A 17,636-nucleotide genomic window follows, 5' to 3' on the forward strand; every position below is an offset into this window, starting at 1 on the left:
GGTAAATCTAAGTCAGCTGGCCCGGCCCGCAAACTTAATGGGCCAGCCCGCTTAAGACGTGGCAGGCCTCGTGTGGGCCTACCATCTACCACGGGGTTTCAGCCGGTTAACGCCGTTAACTGCCAGTTAACGGCGTCTGCCACGTGTCAGTTTGCATGACGTCAGCAGTCAACGGGCTCCCGGAAACACTTGGGCAATGGTCCGATTTTCCGTGGCGGAAGGGCGCCCAAGCGCGACGGACCGAAAAAATCGTCGTAGGACTTTGCCTGACGCAGTTTCCACAACAGAACCCATATCGTCGGGTTAGGCCCGTAGGCGACGAAAAATACCCCTTAGCGGACGATTTTGAGACGTTGTCTATCAGAACTTTTCTTGTAGTGATGGGAAACGGTGGTGCGGATGAAAAAGAGGATGGACATGGTACAAAATAGAGCAGACAAAGAGCGGGAGGAGCAAGCATAAGGGAAAATGAGTGCATAACATGTTGGATGTGATCATACCAGCACTAAAGCACTGGATCCCATTAGAACTCCGAAGTTAAGCGTGCTTGGGCGATAGTAGTACTAGGATGGGTGACCTCCTGGGAAGTCCTTGTGTTGCATCCCTCCTTTTTTGCGTCACGCGGCGACATTCATGGTGAAGTTAGGACGATATTTTTTTGCGGGCACTCGTGCTCGGCTATTGGTGATGGGAAACGGTGGTGCGGATGAAAAAGAGGATGGACATCGTACAAAATAGAGCATACAAAGAGCGGGAGGAGAAAGCATAAGGGAAAATGAGTACATAACATGTCGGATGCGATCATACCCGCACTAAAGCACCGGATCTCATCAGAACTCCGAAGTTAAGCGTGCTTGGGCGAGAGTAGTACTAGGATGGGTGACTGATACGTCCAAAACGTATCTACTTTCCCGAACACTTTTGCTATTGTTTTGCCTCTAATTTGTGTATTTTGGATGCAACTAACACGGACTAACGCTGTTTTCAGCAGAACTGCTCTGGTGTCTCGTTTTTGTGCAGAAATCCAACTTTCGGGAAAAACCTCGGAATTTATGCAGAAGGCCCTATTTTCCCAGGAAACTAACGGAGCCAGAAGGGCAATTGAAGTGGAGGCCCGAGGGCCCCACACCATAGGGCGGCGCGGCCCAGGGGGGCCCGCGTGGCCCTGTGGTGTGGCCCCCTCGGCTGGCCTCCGACGCCCTCCTTCGGACTATTTATCGGCCTCGACCTAAAAACGCCAGAGGAGAAGTCGAAGCCGCCAGAAACCCTCTAGAACGCCGCCACATCGCGAAACTCCGTCGCGGGAGCCAGAAGTCTCCGTTCTGGCACTCCGCCGGGACGGGGAATTGGAGGAGATCATCGCCGCCATCACCGCCAACGCCTCTACATCAACCAGCCATGTTTCCCCCATCCATGTGTGAGTAATTCCCCCGCTGTAGGCCGAAGGGGATGGTAGGGATTGGATGAGATTGGTCATGTAATAGCATAAGATTGTTAGGGCATAGTGCCTAGTGTCCGTAATTGGTACTTTGATGATATTGTTGCAACTTGTTATGCTTAATGCTTGTCACTAGGGCCCGAGTGCCATGATCTCAGATCTGAACATGTTATTGTTTCATCATGATATTCATTGTTTATGATCTTACCTGCAAGTTGTATACACATGTCGCTGTCCGGAACCGATGGCCCCGAAGTGACAGAAATCGGGACAACCGGAGGGAATGGTAGTGATGTGAGGATCACATGTGTTCATGGAGTGTTAATGCTTTGCTCCGGTAGTTTATTAAAAGGAGTACCTTAATATCCAGTAGTTTCCCTTGAGGCCCGGCTGCCACCGGCTGGTAGGACAAAAGATGTTGTGCAAGTTTCTCATTGCGAGCACGCACGACTATATATGGAACACATGCCTATTGATTGCTTTGTACTTGGACACCGTTTTATTATTATCTGCAAATGCCCTGCTATGATTGTTACATGAGTTTCTCTCATCCATGCAACGCCCGTCATCCGTCCCCGTGCCTACAGTATTTTAATCCTGCTGTTTACTAAAATCACTACTGTTGTCTCTGTTAATCTGCCATCGTTATTTCACTACTGCTACTGCTATAAAACTGTTACTACTGATAAACTCTTGCGAGCAAGTCTGTTTCCAGGTGCAACTGAATTGACAACTCCGCTGTTAAGGCTTCCAAGTGTTCTTTGTCTCCCCTTGTGTCGAATCAATAAATTGGGTTTTACTTCCCTCGAAGACTGTTGCGATCCCCTATACTTGTGGGTCATCAAGACTATTTGCTGGCGCCGTTGCCGGGGAGCATAGCTTTATTTGGAAGTTCACTTGGATTAATATTGTTCGCTGCAAATTCTCCATCATGGGTAAACCTCGCGATACTAAGATCGCCATATTACCATCCACTACAAGAAAAGGTACAATTCTGAGTACCTTCGCTACACTTGATTCACCATCTGTGATTGATAAACTTGTTTCACCGCCACATGCTTCGCATGCGGGTACATCTGCTGAATCTGAACACTCTCATAATATTGATAATGCTTCTGCTGTGCTTGATGATAGTGGTTCATTGGGATCTTTTCTAGATGCTACAATTGCTAGGTCTAGACAAATTGAAAATACTGAAACTCCTAATGCTACTACACCTGTTAGTTCACCTGAACTTGATTATTTTAGTGATGATCCTGAGGAAGATTATGTGGAGCTTAATGATGATTTTATTGAAAAATGCAATGCTACTACTGATGCAAGAAAAATTAAAAAGTTGCTTGCAGAACATGCTGTTAGATATAAACTGTCTCCTGATCCTAAGTTTGCCACATCTCCTATAAACATCAGGGATAAAGATTATGATTTTTCTCTTGATCTATCTCATATAGCTATTGTTGAGAAAACACCCTTTTGTGGTACTGAAAAAGAAAGTGCTGTTGAACACATGACTGAATTATCTACTCTTAGTAGCTTGTTTTCTGATGATGTCAAGATGCGTACTTACTTTGTTGCTAAAATCTTTCCATTCTCATTAAAGGATGACGCTAAAACTTGGTATAATAATTTGCCACCTAATTCTATTAAAAGTCCGAAAGAATTGCTTGATGTTTTCTTCCGCAAATACTTTCCTGCTAGTGCTCAACATCTTGCTTTGCAGAGAATTTATAACTTTAATCAGGAAGATGAAGAGAAATTGCCTGAGGCTTGGTCGAGATTTTGCTCTCTTATTAGAGCTCGACCTGAGCATGATTTGGAAAAGCATGATTTACTTGATATATTTTATAGTGGACTAACCATTGAGTCTAGGGCATACCTGGATAGTTGTGCTGGTTGTGTTTTCAGGAAAAGAACTCCAGACGACGCTGAAGAATTATTGGCTAAAATAAGCCGGAATCATGATGAATGGACGACGCCTGAACCGACTCCAACTCCAATATTGAAGAAGAGGGGTATGATTAAATTGAATGATGAAGATATGAGGGAAGCCAAGAAGTCTCTCAAGGAGAAAGGTATTAAATCTGAAGATGTGAAGAATCTACCTCCTATTGAAGATATATGTGAGATAATTCCCCCTTCATCCATGATTGAGGGGCTGTTATTGATTGCAACAAAGGAAAGGTTACTTTCAATGTTGATGATAGGGAACATACCGTTTATTTTCCCAAGAGGATTGAGAAAGCGTGTGGAGTTAATACTATTTCTAATGTGAGAACTATCAAAGTGGGAACTATTGATTGTCCTATATATGAGCCTAAGGAAGAATATCAAACTCTCGTGATTGGATCCATATCAATACAATTCAAGGTAACATGATTGATTTGAGGTTTATTTCTTCTTATGCTATGTAAAATTTATTTGGTGACAAGACTTGATCAACCTTGTTAACGAATACCTTTTATATGCATAGAGGAGGTAAACAACATCTCTTTCTTCCTCCACTTGCTCTAGTTGCTGTAGCACTTTTAATTTGCAAAGTTCTTTAGTTATTTGAAGATTTCAAAATTTTTCCTGGCCAGTAATAATAAACTAAATACCCAGAAATGTGCGTTTTTCAAAGTTTTCAAAAATTCACAAAAATTATACCGTTGGTCCTATTTTTCGACGAGGCACCTGGGAGCACCAGAGGATGACCTGTGGGGCACCAGAGGGCGCCAGACCACAGGCCGGCGCGGCCAAGGAGGTGGCCGCGCCACCATGTGGTGTGGGTCCCCCTCTGCCCCACTCTGTCATCTCTTCCTCCTAGACTCTTCTCTCTCCCGAAAAAAATCGACACCAAGTTCCTCTCTCTCGCGTTTTTGCTCCAGAGCTCCAGAATTTTCGATCTCTTTGCTCAGCCCAGATTTCTGTCTGAAATTTGGCACATTTGCTCTTCGGTATGTGACTCCTCCACCCATCCAAGTAGAATTTCGTTTGGTTGAGTATATCTTGAATATTTTGCTGCTGTAGGTAACATGTTTAGTGAGCTTGCATGCTTGTTCTAAGTGGTAGAAACTAGTTTTGATGCATGATTAGTACTCTAGCAAGTTCCTTTGGTAGTTTTCCTCAATTATATGTCACCAAACCAAATTTTTATGTCATTTGTTGAAAATTTCAGAGAAGCTATGAAGAAGTTTAGCTTTGGAGAGTTGTTCAAGAAGGGGACAACTAGCACCGGGAGGCCTTCTAGGGCCGCCACTCGGATTAGGCAATCATACAATGAAGACATCCTCGCGCCTAGCTTCGCGCCTGAAGAGGACAACGGTCCTCCTAATGCTTCTACTTTTCCATGTTATGATTTTCTAAGGAATGCAGGGATACTGGAGGATTTCTTAACCCTTGTCAACAGGACAGGGTTAACCACTTATATGGGCGATGAAAGGGAGCAATACTACTTGCTCACCAAAATCTTCGTCGAGAGTTTCCAGTTCAACAACAAACACTATGAGCCAACGGTTGCATTCAGAATCTATGGTAATACTGTGACTATGCCATTGAAGGATTTTTGTTGTGCCTTGGATATTGCCCCTGTAGGTACAGCAAGTAGGATTGATGACAACCCCCGGGACTTGCTGGAGCTCTACCGCGGGATCACCGACGATGATTGTAGCACCATTCAGCGGGGCAAGATAAGGAACATTCAACTCCCCGCCATTAAATATTTTGCATACTACATTGCTACTAGCATTCTTGGTAGGGAGAACACTAGTAATATTTCTAGCTACCATCTTGCTTTCTTGAACATTGCACTTACTGGTCAAACATCTTATCACCTTGGTGCTCTTATTGCTCGCCGCCTGACTACCAGGGGGCCTATTTTTGGAGGAACTATCGCACTGCGTGTTTTAACATTTCTTAATCTTCCTATTGATCCTAATGATGTGCCATTGGCCCCTAGGAGACTCGATATTACTGCTATGAAGAGTCATCATTTTGTTACTACTGACTCTACTTTAGATAGTATGGTGTATAGAATGTTGTTTTCTGACGGGGAGGAGAAGGAAATCCCTCTTCCCCAACCTGGTTTGCTGAGTATTGACAGGCAGTCATGGTCGTGCACTAAGGAGGAGGTGGATGAACATTTGAAGATAAAAGACTTCCACCAGCAACATGACTCCGAGGACGTCGGGACCTCCTACGACCACACCGTCACATATCCGGGTGCTTCTTCTAGCACATACCCGGAATACGACCCATCTTCATATTACGGAGACACTACCTCATGGGATCGATGGGATTGAACTCCACTTAGGCCAAAAGCCTAAGCTTGGGGGGAGGTATACCGGCATCACTCATTCTTTGCATATTATGGTTGCTGGATACTTGCACATACTTGTTTTGTTCGTTTGAGTGGTTTTCTAATGAGAGGAAGATGATATTTGGGGAAATGCTGCCTGAAAACAGATTCTGGAACGTTACCGTAAAAATTGTCAAAAATAGCCAGAGCGTCGTTTTGAGCTGCAAATTTTTGTGCAGGTTCCCCAGGTTGTTATCTAACTTTCATTAGTTGAACACTTTTCGATCTGAGCAACGTAAGATTTTTGTAAAAATGGATTTCTGTACTGCTGTCAGGTTTTGGCAGATTTCTGCCATCTCGCTTTTCTGTGTTTCTTTTAGTTTGCTATTTCTTGATTTCGCTTTGTTTCCTTCCCAAAACACAAAAAGACCAAAAATATTTCTGTTGTTTCTCTTCACCATTTGTTTGCTTTGGTTTCTTGCATTTGTTTCACTTTATTTGCTATTTCTAGTTTGTTATAAGAAAACCCAAAAAGATTTTACTTTGTTTGCTTGTTTCCTTTTGTTCTTGTTTGCAATTCGAAAACACCAAAAATATTTGCTGTTCTTCTTTGGTTTGTAAAGTTCTTTATGAGTTCAATGGTCTTCGGTGGCTGGAGCGTGGTTTTCATTTCATATTATCCAAGCTACACAAGTGAAAAGGCAATAATGACGATCTACGACAATCTGATTGTGGTAAGAGGCTGGTATGAACTCTATTTGTTTTCATTTTTGTACATATACTCATTCATGTGAGCATGCTTAGTTGGTTCATGTGAGGTATATGTTATTTGAGAAAGTCTAGTAGTTCATGATCTCTCATGTTTAGCTCCAATTTATTAATATGAGTAGCATGTCATGTATGTTTGTTTGTATTGTTTTATTCATAAGTAAGTATGGCATTGTGGTATCCTCCTCTGAATAATTCATTTATATCGACTTGGCACATGCTCACGCATGCATATGACTGAACAAAAAGTCAATTAAGCCTCGATGATCTATATTGCTTCAGAGTTCTTGTATCACTTTTATGCCTCCGTTAATATATTTTGCCGCAAGCATGATTATGACGATTCGCTCTCTCGATTTGTCGCTCCCTAGTCTATTGCTAGCCTTCACTTGTACTGAGCGGGAACGCTGCTCGTGCTTCCAAACACATGAAAACCAAGTTATTCCAGAGTGTCCACCATAAATACCTATGCATGGCATTTCAAACCATTCCAAGTAAATTCTCATGCGCTACCTTTAAAACCTTCAAAATGCTTCTCAATTTGTGTTTATGTTTCATAGCTCATGAGGAAGTATGTGGTGTTTAGCTTTCAACCTTGTCATTACTTTTGACGGACTCTCATATGGACTAGTGGCACATCCGCTTATCCAATAATTTTGCAAAAAGAGCTGGCAATGGGATTCCCAGTCCCGAATTAATTAACTTAAATAGACACTCCTCCATGGTTTGTGATTGTTGGACGGCACCCGAAGGATTCGGTTAGCCATGGCTTGTGTAAGCAAAGGTTGGGGGGAGTGTCATCATCATAATAAAACTAAAATAAAAAGGCACTCCTTCATGGTATGAGATTGTTGGCAGGCACCCGAGGATTCGGTTAGCCATGGTTTGTGAAAGAAAGGTTGGAAGGAGTGCCAAATAAATATGCAATAATTCATGGGAGCCGCTCTTGAAAGTCCGGTTGGCGAGGTAGTTAGTGTACCCATTACCATTCGTTGACAACAACAAACACCTCTCAAAATAATTTTACTCCTGTCTTTATAAAAATAAAAGCTCTAGCGCATGTTAATCCCTGCTTCCCTCTGCGAAGGGTCAATCTTTTACTTTTATGTTGTGTCTCCATTATTTCTTTGAGCACTATCTTGAGAGCACAACTGTCATTCTTAGTATAATATGCTTGTCTCAAAATATGATTGATTATGGTATAACTTTGATGCATTTATCTTTTGACAATCACTACTTCTAGTCTTTCTATGAACTCCAGAGGTGCCCGGGCATTTATGTTTTGCCAATCAAATACAGGCAAGCAAGATACCACTTTATCATGCTCTCTTATGAACATTGCAATTCTGCTTATATGCATGATTCATGATGCTTATTATTAATTGTTGGTACCTCTCCATGATTGACATAGCTGTTAGATGATCTTATTTGCATGCGTCTCATCATGAACTGCTTAAGTATTAGCCATTGCATGAGAATATATACATCATATGAGCAAATGTGTTCGTGAAAGTTCTTTTATCGCTCAGTTGTTAACTGAATTGCTTGAGGACAAGCAATAAGCTAAGCTTGGGGGGAGTTGATACGTCCAAAACGTATCTACTTTCCCGAACACTTTTGCTATTGTTTTGCCTCTAATTTGTGTATTTTGGATGCAACTAACACGGACTAACGCTGTTTTCAGCAGAACTGCTCTGGTGTCTCGTTTTTGTGCAGAAATCCAACTTTCGGGAAAAACCTCGGAATTTATGCAGAAGGCCCTATTTTCCCAGGAAACTAACGGAGCCAGAAGGGCAATTGAAGTGGAGGCCCGAGGGCCCCACACCATAGGGCGGCGCGGCCCAGGGGGGCCCGCGCGGCCCTGTGGTGTGGCCCCCTCGGCCGGCCTCCGACGCCCTCCTTCGGACTATTTATCGGCCTCGACCTAAAAACGCCAGAGGAGAAGTCGAAGCCGCCAGAAACCCTCCAGAACGCCGCCACATCGCGAAACTCCGTCGCGGGAGCCAGAAGTCTCCGTTCTGGCACTCCGCCGGGACGGGGAATTGGAGGAGATCATCGCCGCCATCACCGCCAACGCCTCTACATCAACCAGCCATGTTTCCCCCATCCATGTGTGAGTAATTCCCCCACTGTAGGCCGAAGGGGATGGTAGGGATTGGATGAGATTGGTCATGTAATAGCATAAGATTGTTAGGGCATAGTGCCTAGTGTCCGTAATTGGTACTTTGATGATATTGTTGCAACTTGTTATGCTTAATGCTTGTCACTAGGGCCCGAGTGCCATGATCTCAGATCTGAACATGTTATTGTTTCATCATGATATTCATTGTTTATGATCTTACCTGCAAGTTGTATACACATGTCGCTGTCCGGAACCGATGGCCCCGAAGTGACAGAAATCGGGACAACCGGAGGGAATGGTAGTGATGTGAGGATCACATGTGTTCACAGAGTGTTAATGCTTTGCTCCGGTACTTTATTAAAAGGAGTACCTTAATATCCAGTAGTTTCCCTTGAGGCCCGGCTGCCACCGGCTGGTAGGACAAAAGATGTTGTGCAAGTTTCTCATTGCGAGCACGCACGACTATATATGGAACACATGCCTATTGATTGCTTTGTACTTGGACACCGTTTTATTATTATCTGCAAATGCCCTGCTATGATTGTTACATGAGTTTCTCTCATCCATGCAACGCCCGTCATCCGTCCCCGTGCCTACAGTATTTTAATCCTGTTGTTTACTAAAATCACTACTGTTGTCTCTGTTACTCTGCTACTGTTATTTCACTACTGCTACTGCTATAAAACTGTTACTACTGATAAACTCTTGCGAGCAAGTCTGTTTCCAGGTGCAACTGAATTGACAACTCCGCTGTTAAGGCTTCCAAGTGTTCTCAAGCGTCTAAGCTTGGGGATGCCCAAGGCATCCCCTTCTTCATCGACAACATTATCAGGTTCCTCCCCTGAAACTATATTTTTATTCCATCACATCTTATGTGCTTTTTCTTGGAGCGTCGGTTTGTTTTTGTTTTTGTTTTGTTTGAATAAAATGGATCCTAGCATTCACTTTATGGGAGAGAGACACGCTCCGCTGTAGCATATGGACAAGTATGTCCTTGGTTTCTACTCATAGTATTCATGGCGAAGTTTCTCCTTCGTTAAATTGTTATATGGTTGGAATTGGAAAATGATACATGTAGTAATTGCTATAAATGTCTTGGGTAATGTGATACTTGGCAATTGTTGTGCTCATGATTAAGCTCTTGCATCATATGCTTTGCACCCATTAATGAAGAAATACATAGAGCATGCTAAAATTTGGTTTGCATATTTGGTTTCTCTAAGGTCTAGATAATTTCTAGTATTGAGTTTGAACAACAAGGAAGACGGTGTAGAGTCTTATAATGTTTTCAATATGTCTTTTATGTGAGTTTTGCTGCACCGGTTCATCCTTGTGTTTGTTTCAAATAAGCCTTGCTAGCCTAAACCTTGTATCGAGAGGGAATACTTCTCATGCATCCAAAATACTTGAGCCAACCACTATGCCATTTGTGTCCACCATACCTACCTATACTACATGGTATTTTTCCGCCATTCCAAAGTAAATTGCTTGAGTGCTACCTTTAAAATTCCATCATTCACCTTTGCAATATATAGCTCATGGGACAAATAGCTTAAAAACTATTGTGGTATTGAATATGTAATTATGCACTTTATCTCTTATTAAGTTGCTTGTTGTGCGATAACCATGTTTACTGGGGACGCCATCAACTTTTCATTGTTGAATTTCATGTGAGTTGCTATGCATGTTCGTCTTGTCTCAAGTAAGGGCGATCTACACCGAGTTGAATGGTTTGAGCATGCATATTGTGAGAGAAGAACATTGGGCCGCTAACTAAAGCCATGATCCATGGTGGAAGTTTCAGTTTTGGACAAACATCCTCAAATCTCTAATGAGAAAAGAATTAATTGTTGTTGAATGCTTAAGCATTAAAAGAGGAGTCCATTATCTGTTGTCTATGTTGTCCCGGTATGGATGTCTAAGTTGAGAATAATCAAAAGCGAGAAATCCAAATGCGAGCTTTCTCCTTAGACCTTTGTACAAAGTGCATAGAGGTACCCCTTTGTGATACTTGGTTAAAGCATATGTATTGCGGTGATAATCCAGGTAGTCCAAGCTAATTAGGACAAGGTGCGGGCACTATTGGTACACTATGCATGAGGCTTGCAACTTATAAGATATAATTTACATGATGCATATGCTTTATTACTACCGTTGACAAAATTGTTTCATGTTTTCAAAATCAAAGCTCTAGCACAAATATAGCAATCGATGCTTTTCCTCTATGGAGGACCATTCTTTTACTTTCAATGTTGAGTCGATTCACCTATTTCTCTCCACCTCAAGAAGCAAACACTTGTGTGAACTGTGCATTGATTCCTACATACTTGCTTATTGCACTTATTATATTACTCTATGTTGACAATATCCATGAGATATACATGTTACAAGTTGAAAGCAACCGCTGAAACTTAATCTTCTTTTGTGTTGCTTCAATGCCTTTACTTTGAATTATTGCTTTATGAGTTAACTCTTATGCAAGACTTATTGATGCTTGTCTTGAAGTGCTATTCATGAAAAGTCTTTGCTATATGATTCACTTGTTTACTCATGTCATATACATTGTTTTGATCGCTGCATTCACTACATATGCTTTACAAATAGTATGATCAAGATTATGATGGCATGTCACTCCGTAAATTATCTGTGTTATCGTTTTACCTGCTCGGGACGAGCGTAACTAAGCTTGGGGATGCTGATACGTCTCCGACGTATCGATAATTTCTTATGTTCCATGCCACATTATTGATGTTATCTACATGTTTTATGCACACTTTATGTCATATTCGTGCATTTTCTGGAACTAACCTATTAACAAGATGCCGAAGTGCCAGATTCTTTGTTTCTGCTGTTTTTGGTTTCAGAAATCCTAGTAAGGAAATATTCTCGGAATTGGACGAAATCAAAGCCCAGGGGCCTATTTTTCCACGAAGCTTCCAGAAGTCCGAAGGAGAGACGAAGAGGGGCCACGGAGGGGCCACACCATAGGGCGGCGCGGCCCCCCCCTTGGCCGCGCCGGCCTGTAGTGTGGGGCCCCCGTGCCGCCTCTTGACCTGCCCTTCCGCCTATAAAAAGTCTCCGTGATGAAACCCCGGTCGAGAGCCACGATACGGAAAACCTTCCGCAGACGCCGCCGCCGCCGATCCCATCTCGGGGATCCAGAGATCGCCTCCGGCACCCTGCCGGAGAGGGGAATCATCTCCCGGAGGACTCTACGCCGCCATGGTCGCCTCCGGTGTGATGTGTGAGTAGTCTACCCCTGGACTATGGGTCCATAGCAGTAGCTAGATGGTTGTCTTCTCCCCATTGTGCTATCATTGTCGGATCTTGTGAGCTGCCTAACATGATCAAGATCGTCTATCTGTAATTCTATATGTTGCGTTTGTTGGGATCCGATGAATAGAGAATACTTGTTATGTTGATTATCAAAGTTATGCTATGTGTTGTTTATGATCTTGCATGCTCTCCGTTATTAGTAGATGCTCTGGCCAAGTTGATGCTAGTAACTCCAAGAGGGAGTATTTATGCTCGATAGTGGGTTCATGCCTCTGTGAATCTGGAGGAGTGACAAGAACCACTAAGGTTATGGATGTGCTGTTGCCACTAGGGATAAAACATTAGTGCTATGTTCAAGGATGTAGTCACTAATTACATTACGCACCATACTTAATGCAATTGTCTGTTGTTAGCAACTTAATACTGGAAGGGGTTCGGATGATAACCTGAAGGTGGACTTTTTAGGCATAGATGCAGTTGGATGACGGTCTATGTACTTTGTCGTAATGCCCAATTAAATCTCACTATACTCATCATGATATGTATGTGCATGGTCATGCCCTCTTTATTTGTCAATTGCCCAACTGTAATTTGTTCACCCAACATGCTGTTCGTCGTATGGGAGAGACACCTCTAGTGAACTGTGGACCCCGGTCCAATTCTCTTTACTGAAATACAATCTACTGCAATACTTGTTCTACTGTTTTCTGCAAACAATCATCTTCCACACAATACGGTTAACTCTTTGTTACAGCAAGCCGGTGAGATTGACAACCTCACTGTTTCGTTGGGGCAAAGTACTTTGCTTGTGTTGTGCAGGTTCCACGTTGGCGCCGGAATCCCTGGTGTTGCGTCGCACTACATCCCGCCGCCATCAACCTTCAACGTGCTTCTTGGCTCCTCCTGGTTCGATAAACCTTGGTTTCTTTCTGAGGGAAAACTTGCTGCTGTGCGCATCATACCTTCCTCTTGGGGTTGCCCAACGAACGTGTGAAATACACGCCATCATAGCGGAAGGATTGCAAAGTGGGCAATCTAGATATCACCATATGTACCAGTGTACGAAAGGAGAGATGCCATAAAATCACAGGCTTTGGCTGATTTCCTCGTCGATTGGGCGGAGATGCAATACAAGCCGCCGGATCAGAAGATAGAATACTGGAAAATGCACTTTGATGGATCCAAACTCAAAGAGGGTATAGGTGCTGGTGTGGTGCTTACCTCGCCAAAAGGAGATCATCTCCGCTATGTTTTGCAAGTGCATTTCAGGGCATCGAACAATGTCGCTGAATATGAGGCCTTGATCCATGGGTTAAAGGTCGCAAAAGAAATCGGTGCGAACCGGATCATTTGCTATGGAGATTCAGATCTTGTGGTACAGCAATGTTCCGGAGATTGGGACGCAAAGGATGCAAACATGGCTTTGTACAGGTTTCACGTGCAAAAGATTGCCGGCTTCTTTGAGGGCTGTGAGTTTCACCATGTGCCAAGGGCAGAAAACGAAGCCGCGGATGCTTTGTCCAAGCTGGGCTCATCTAGGCAGGAAATTCCTCCCGGAATAGCCTTGGAACACTTAAGAGTACCGTCAATCAAACCAAGCCCGGAATCGGAATCAATTTTCGTACCGGAATCACACATAGTACCCATGGACGTTGATGAAGGGAACCCGGGGACTGCTCCGGCAAACCCGGGGACTGCTGCAGCCGTACCGGAAGAAATGATGCTGGTGGATAGCATGGAGATAGATGCGCCGATGTTTTTGGTTCGAGAGACACCGTCGTGGGTTAAACCTATTAAGGAATTCCTGATCAACGGCACCTTGCCGGATGACGAAAATGAATCAAGGAGAATCCAAAGAAGGTCCAAGGCATATACATTCATCAACGGTGAGGTGTATAAGAGAAGCGTTACCGGTGTCCTTCAAAGATGTGTGGAACCGGAAGAAGGAAAAGAAATGCTTGAGGAGATTCACCAAGGAGAATGTGGGCATCATGCTTCATCAAGGGCGCTGGTAGCAAAAGTGTTCCGGCATGGGTTCTATTGGCCCACTGCTTTGGAAAACGCTGAGGATTTGGTAAGAAAATGCAACGGGTGCCAGAGGTACGCCAAGCAAAATCATACTCCAGCGTCCGGTTTAAAAACCATACCGTTAACATGGCCATTCGCCGTTTGGTGCCTCGATATGGTTGGCCCATTCAAAACTGCAAGGAGCAGCATGACTCACATCTTGGTTATGGTTGATAAATTCACCAAGTGGGTAGAAGTGAAACCTGTCGCAAAGTGTGATGGGCACACAATGGTGAAATTCTTGAAAGATGTCATTTTGCGGTATGGATACCCGCACAGCATCATCACTGACAATGGAACCAACTTTGCTCAAGGTGAGTTCAAAAGGTTTTGTGAGGACAACAACATCCGGTTGGATTTGTGCTCAGTGGCACACCCACAAGGCAATGGCCAAGTGGAAAGAATGAATGCTTTGGTACTTTCCGGTATCAAACCAAGGCTCATTGAAGCGGTAGAAAAGTCACCAGGGTGTTGGCTTGATGAGCTACCATCGGTGCTATGGAGCATAAGAACAACTCCAAACCGGTCCACCGGACACTACAAGAAAAGTTCTGATAGACAACGTCTCAAAATCGTCCGCTAAGGGGTATTTTTCGTCGCCTATGGGCCTAACCCGACGATATGGGTTCTGTTGTGGAAACTGCGTCAGGCAAAGTCCTACGACGATTTTTTCGGTCCGTCGCGCTTGGGCGCCCTTCCGCCACGGAAAATCGGACCGTTGCCCAAGTGTTTCCGGGAGCCCGTTGACTGCTGACGTCATGCAAACTGACACGTGGCAGACGCCGTTAACTGGCAGTTAACGGCGTTAACCGGCTGAAACCCCGTGGTAGATGGTAGGCCCACACGAGGCCTGCCACGTCTTAAGCGGGCCGGTCCATTAAGTTTGCGGGCCGGGCCAGCTGACTTAGTTTGACCGGTCAACTATATAGCTGGGCTGGTCCATTAGTTACGTGGGCCGGGCCTAACCTCTAAGGTTGACTGGTCAAAACTTTAATGGGCCGGCCCACTAAGTATGTGAGCCGGGCCGAATGCACTCGTTTGACCGGTCAACAGGCAAAAGGGCCGGCCCACAAGACATGTGGGACCCACTTTCCTGGTATCGGGCCGGCCCATTTACAAAGTGGGGTCCACATTAAAGCAACTGGGCCAGCCCAAGAAGTTATTGGGCCGGCCCAATTAGCATGTGGGTCCCACTTTCCTGCTATCGGGCCGGCCCATTTAGTACGTGGGGTCCACATTTGATCAAATGGGCTGGCCCAACAAGCCAGTGGGCCGGGCCAAAAGCACCGGTGGGTCCCACTTTCCTGTTAAAGGGCCAGCCCATTTAGTATGTGGGGTCCACCATATAGCAAGTGGGCCGGCCCAACAAGACAGTGGGCCGGGCCAAAAACACAGGTGGGTCCCACTTTCCAGTTAAAGGGCTGGCCCATTTAGTATGTGGGGTCCACCATATAGCAAGTGGGCCGGCCCAACAAGATAGTGGGCCGGGCCAAAACACTGGTGGGTCCCACTTTCCTGTTAAAGGGCCGGCCCATTTAGTATGTGGGGTCCACCATATAGCAAGTGGGCCGGCCCAACACGCTAGTGGGCCGGGCCAAAAACACAGGTGGGTCCCACTTTCCAGTTAAAGGGCCGGCCCATTTAGTATGTGGGGTCCACCATATAGCAAGTGGGCCGGCCCAACAAGATAGTGGACCGGTCCAAAAACACAGGTGGGTCCCACTTTCGTCTTAAAGGGCCGGCCCATTTAGAATGTGGGGGCCACCACAAAAGCAATTGGGCTGGCCCAACTAGTTAGTGGGCCGGCCCAGTAGTGGGTGGGGTCCACCTTAAAGCAAGTGGGCCGGCCCAATAAAAGTGTGGGGTCCACAGTAAATCAAGTGGGCTGGCCCAATAAGTAAGTGGGCCAGCCCGTTTAGTTGCTGTTTATATGCCGGCGTAATAGGCGCTTTAGGATTTTGCGGGCCGGCACATATGTGATTTCGCTTAATTGGGCCGTTTAAGGGATGGGAATTCGTGATTTAGATACTGAGAATATTTATGCAGCATTGATTTCTGTCGGATAGCCTCACTTACCACAAGCACCAAAGAAAAAATGCGCGAAAGAACTATAAAAACTAACTAAATATTACATCAGCTGCAAGGCATTGAAAAAATATTACAGAACCCAGAGAAATTGAATGGTAATTAAACCTAGCAATACAATGAAGGGATCCGGCAATCTTTTAAGTTGTCCATGCAGCACCTATATCCGAAACAAAGACATTACAAGTTAAGACAGCAACAATGGAAAGGCAAAGACACTACAATATTGTTTGCCAAAGAATTTGGAACTCATCATTTCGTCGTTATAACAAGATCATTGTAATGCGCACAATAAGCAAACAAAGAGTGCATGCCGCATACCAACAGCCAATATAACAGAGCATGTTAGAATGAAACAGCAGACTTACTACTGTCGAGTCCCATGCAAACCAACATGTTTAGGGAGTACAAAATTGGCATGAACAACATAGTAGCAGGCTATAAATTTTGTAACAATGACTGAGCAAGATGAAGTTATGATGGCTACATCTACAGAGCAGGGAATGTAAACCAAAAATAGAAGTTACGATGGCAAAAGCTAAAGAGGAGGGAATGTGAACCAACATGTGCCAAGTGCAATTACTTCATTTTGGCCATGAACTAAATAATACTCCTGAACTTATAGTGAAGGGGATGCAAATCAAGATGTTTCGGGATATAAACTTGTAATGAGCAACACATAGAGGATAGTTAATGCTGGAGCTTAGGATGGACCAGATACAGAATATAGTGGGATCACCTGTGAACTTGTATAAGAGGGAATGCAAACCAATATGTTCAGCTTTCCATATGTGAGCGTCATGCCAAGTCAGAGAAACAAGTCAATAATGCAGCTTTTGAAGAACAAGATGGCACGCAAAATTATTATCTAGTAGTATGACAAGTTTATTTGTACTACAGGCTAGATAGCAGAGTGATAGCATGCCAAACTAAGTCCTTACTTTGTTAGCTTACAATTAACTAGATACAAAAAATGGCATCACCTGTAGTACAGGGAATGCAAGCCAACATGTTCATGGAGTAAAAAATTGGCACAAACAACATAGTAGCAGGCCATAATTTTTGTAACAACGACTGAGCAAGATAAAGTTATGATGGCTAGATCTACAGAGCAGGGAATGTAAACCAAATATAGAAGTTACAATGCCAAAAGCTATAGAGCAGGGAATGCGAACCAACATGTGCAATTACTTAAAATTGGCCATGAACTAAATAATAGCAGGATGTTACTATAATACCTATAATTTTTGTAACAACGACTGAGCAAGATAGAAGTTATGATGGCTACATCTACATAGCAGGGAATGCAAACCAAAATGTTCAATCACTTAAAGTTAGCAATGAAGTAGGAAATAGCAACGTGTTACGGTCATAGCTAGGAATGAACTAAAAGAGCTTCAGACAAACAAGCATCTGAACCCAGAACATGGCGCTAAAACAAGGGACTTACATTAGGAGAAGCACTCTGTGGGAATCACAGCAGATCTTCCTGGGGTTGATAGATCGGGTGATGAAGTACGCTACATGTGCTACTTGGGGTTGGAGAGACGGCCATTACACTTCATGGTTACTCATCTCATCTGCAAAAACGTAACGGCGCGTCG

The 17,636-nt window shown here is 44.1% G+C and overlaps 1 non-coding gene and 1 pseudogene across 1 annotated transcript; both read left to right on the plus strand.

Annotated features, from left to right (window-relative positions):
• Positions 1-486: 486 nt before the first annotated feature.
• On the plus strand, positions 487-605 carry LOC127322629 (5S ribosomal RNA). Its single transcript, XR_007864977.1, has one exon. It is a non-coding gene; the product is annotated as a 5S ribosomal RNA (ribosomal RNA).
• Positions 606-793: 188 nt separating this feature from the next.
• Positions 794-912, plus strand: LOC127322217 (5S ribosomal RNA; annotated as a pseudogene).
• The last annotated feature ends 16,724 nt before the right edge of the window (positions 913-17,636 follow it).

The sequence above is a fragment of the Lolium perenne genome, chromosome 2 (genome assembly GCF_019359855.2).
Source record: "Lolium perenne isolate Kyuss_39 chromosome 2, Kyuss_2.0, whole genome shotgun sequence".
Classification (NCBI taxonomy): Eukaryota; Viridiplantae; Streptophyta; class Magnoliopsida; order Poales; family Poaceae; genus Lolium; species Lolium perenne.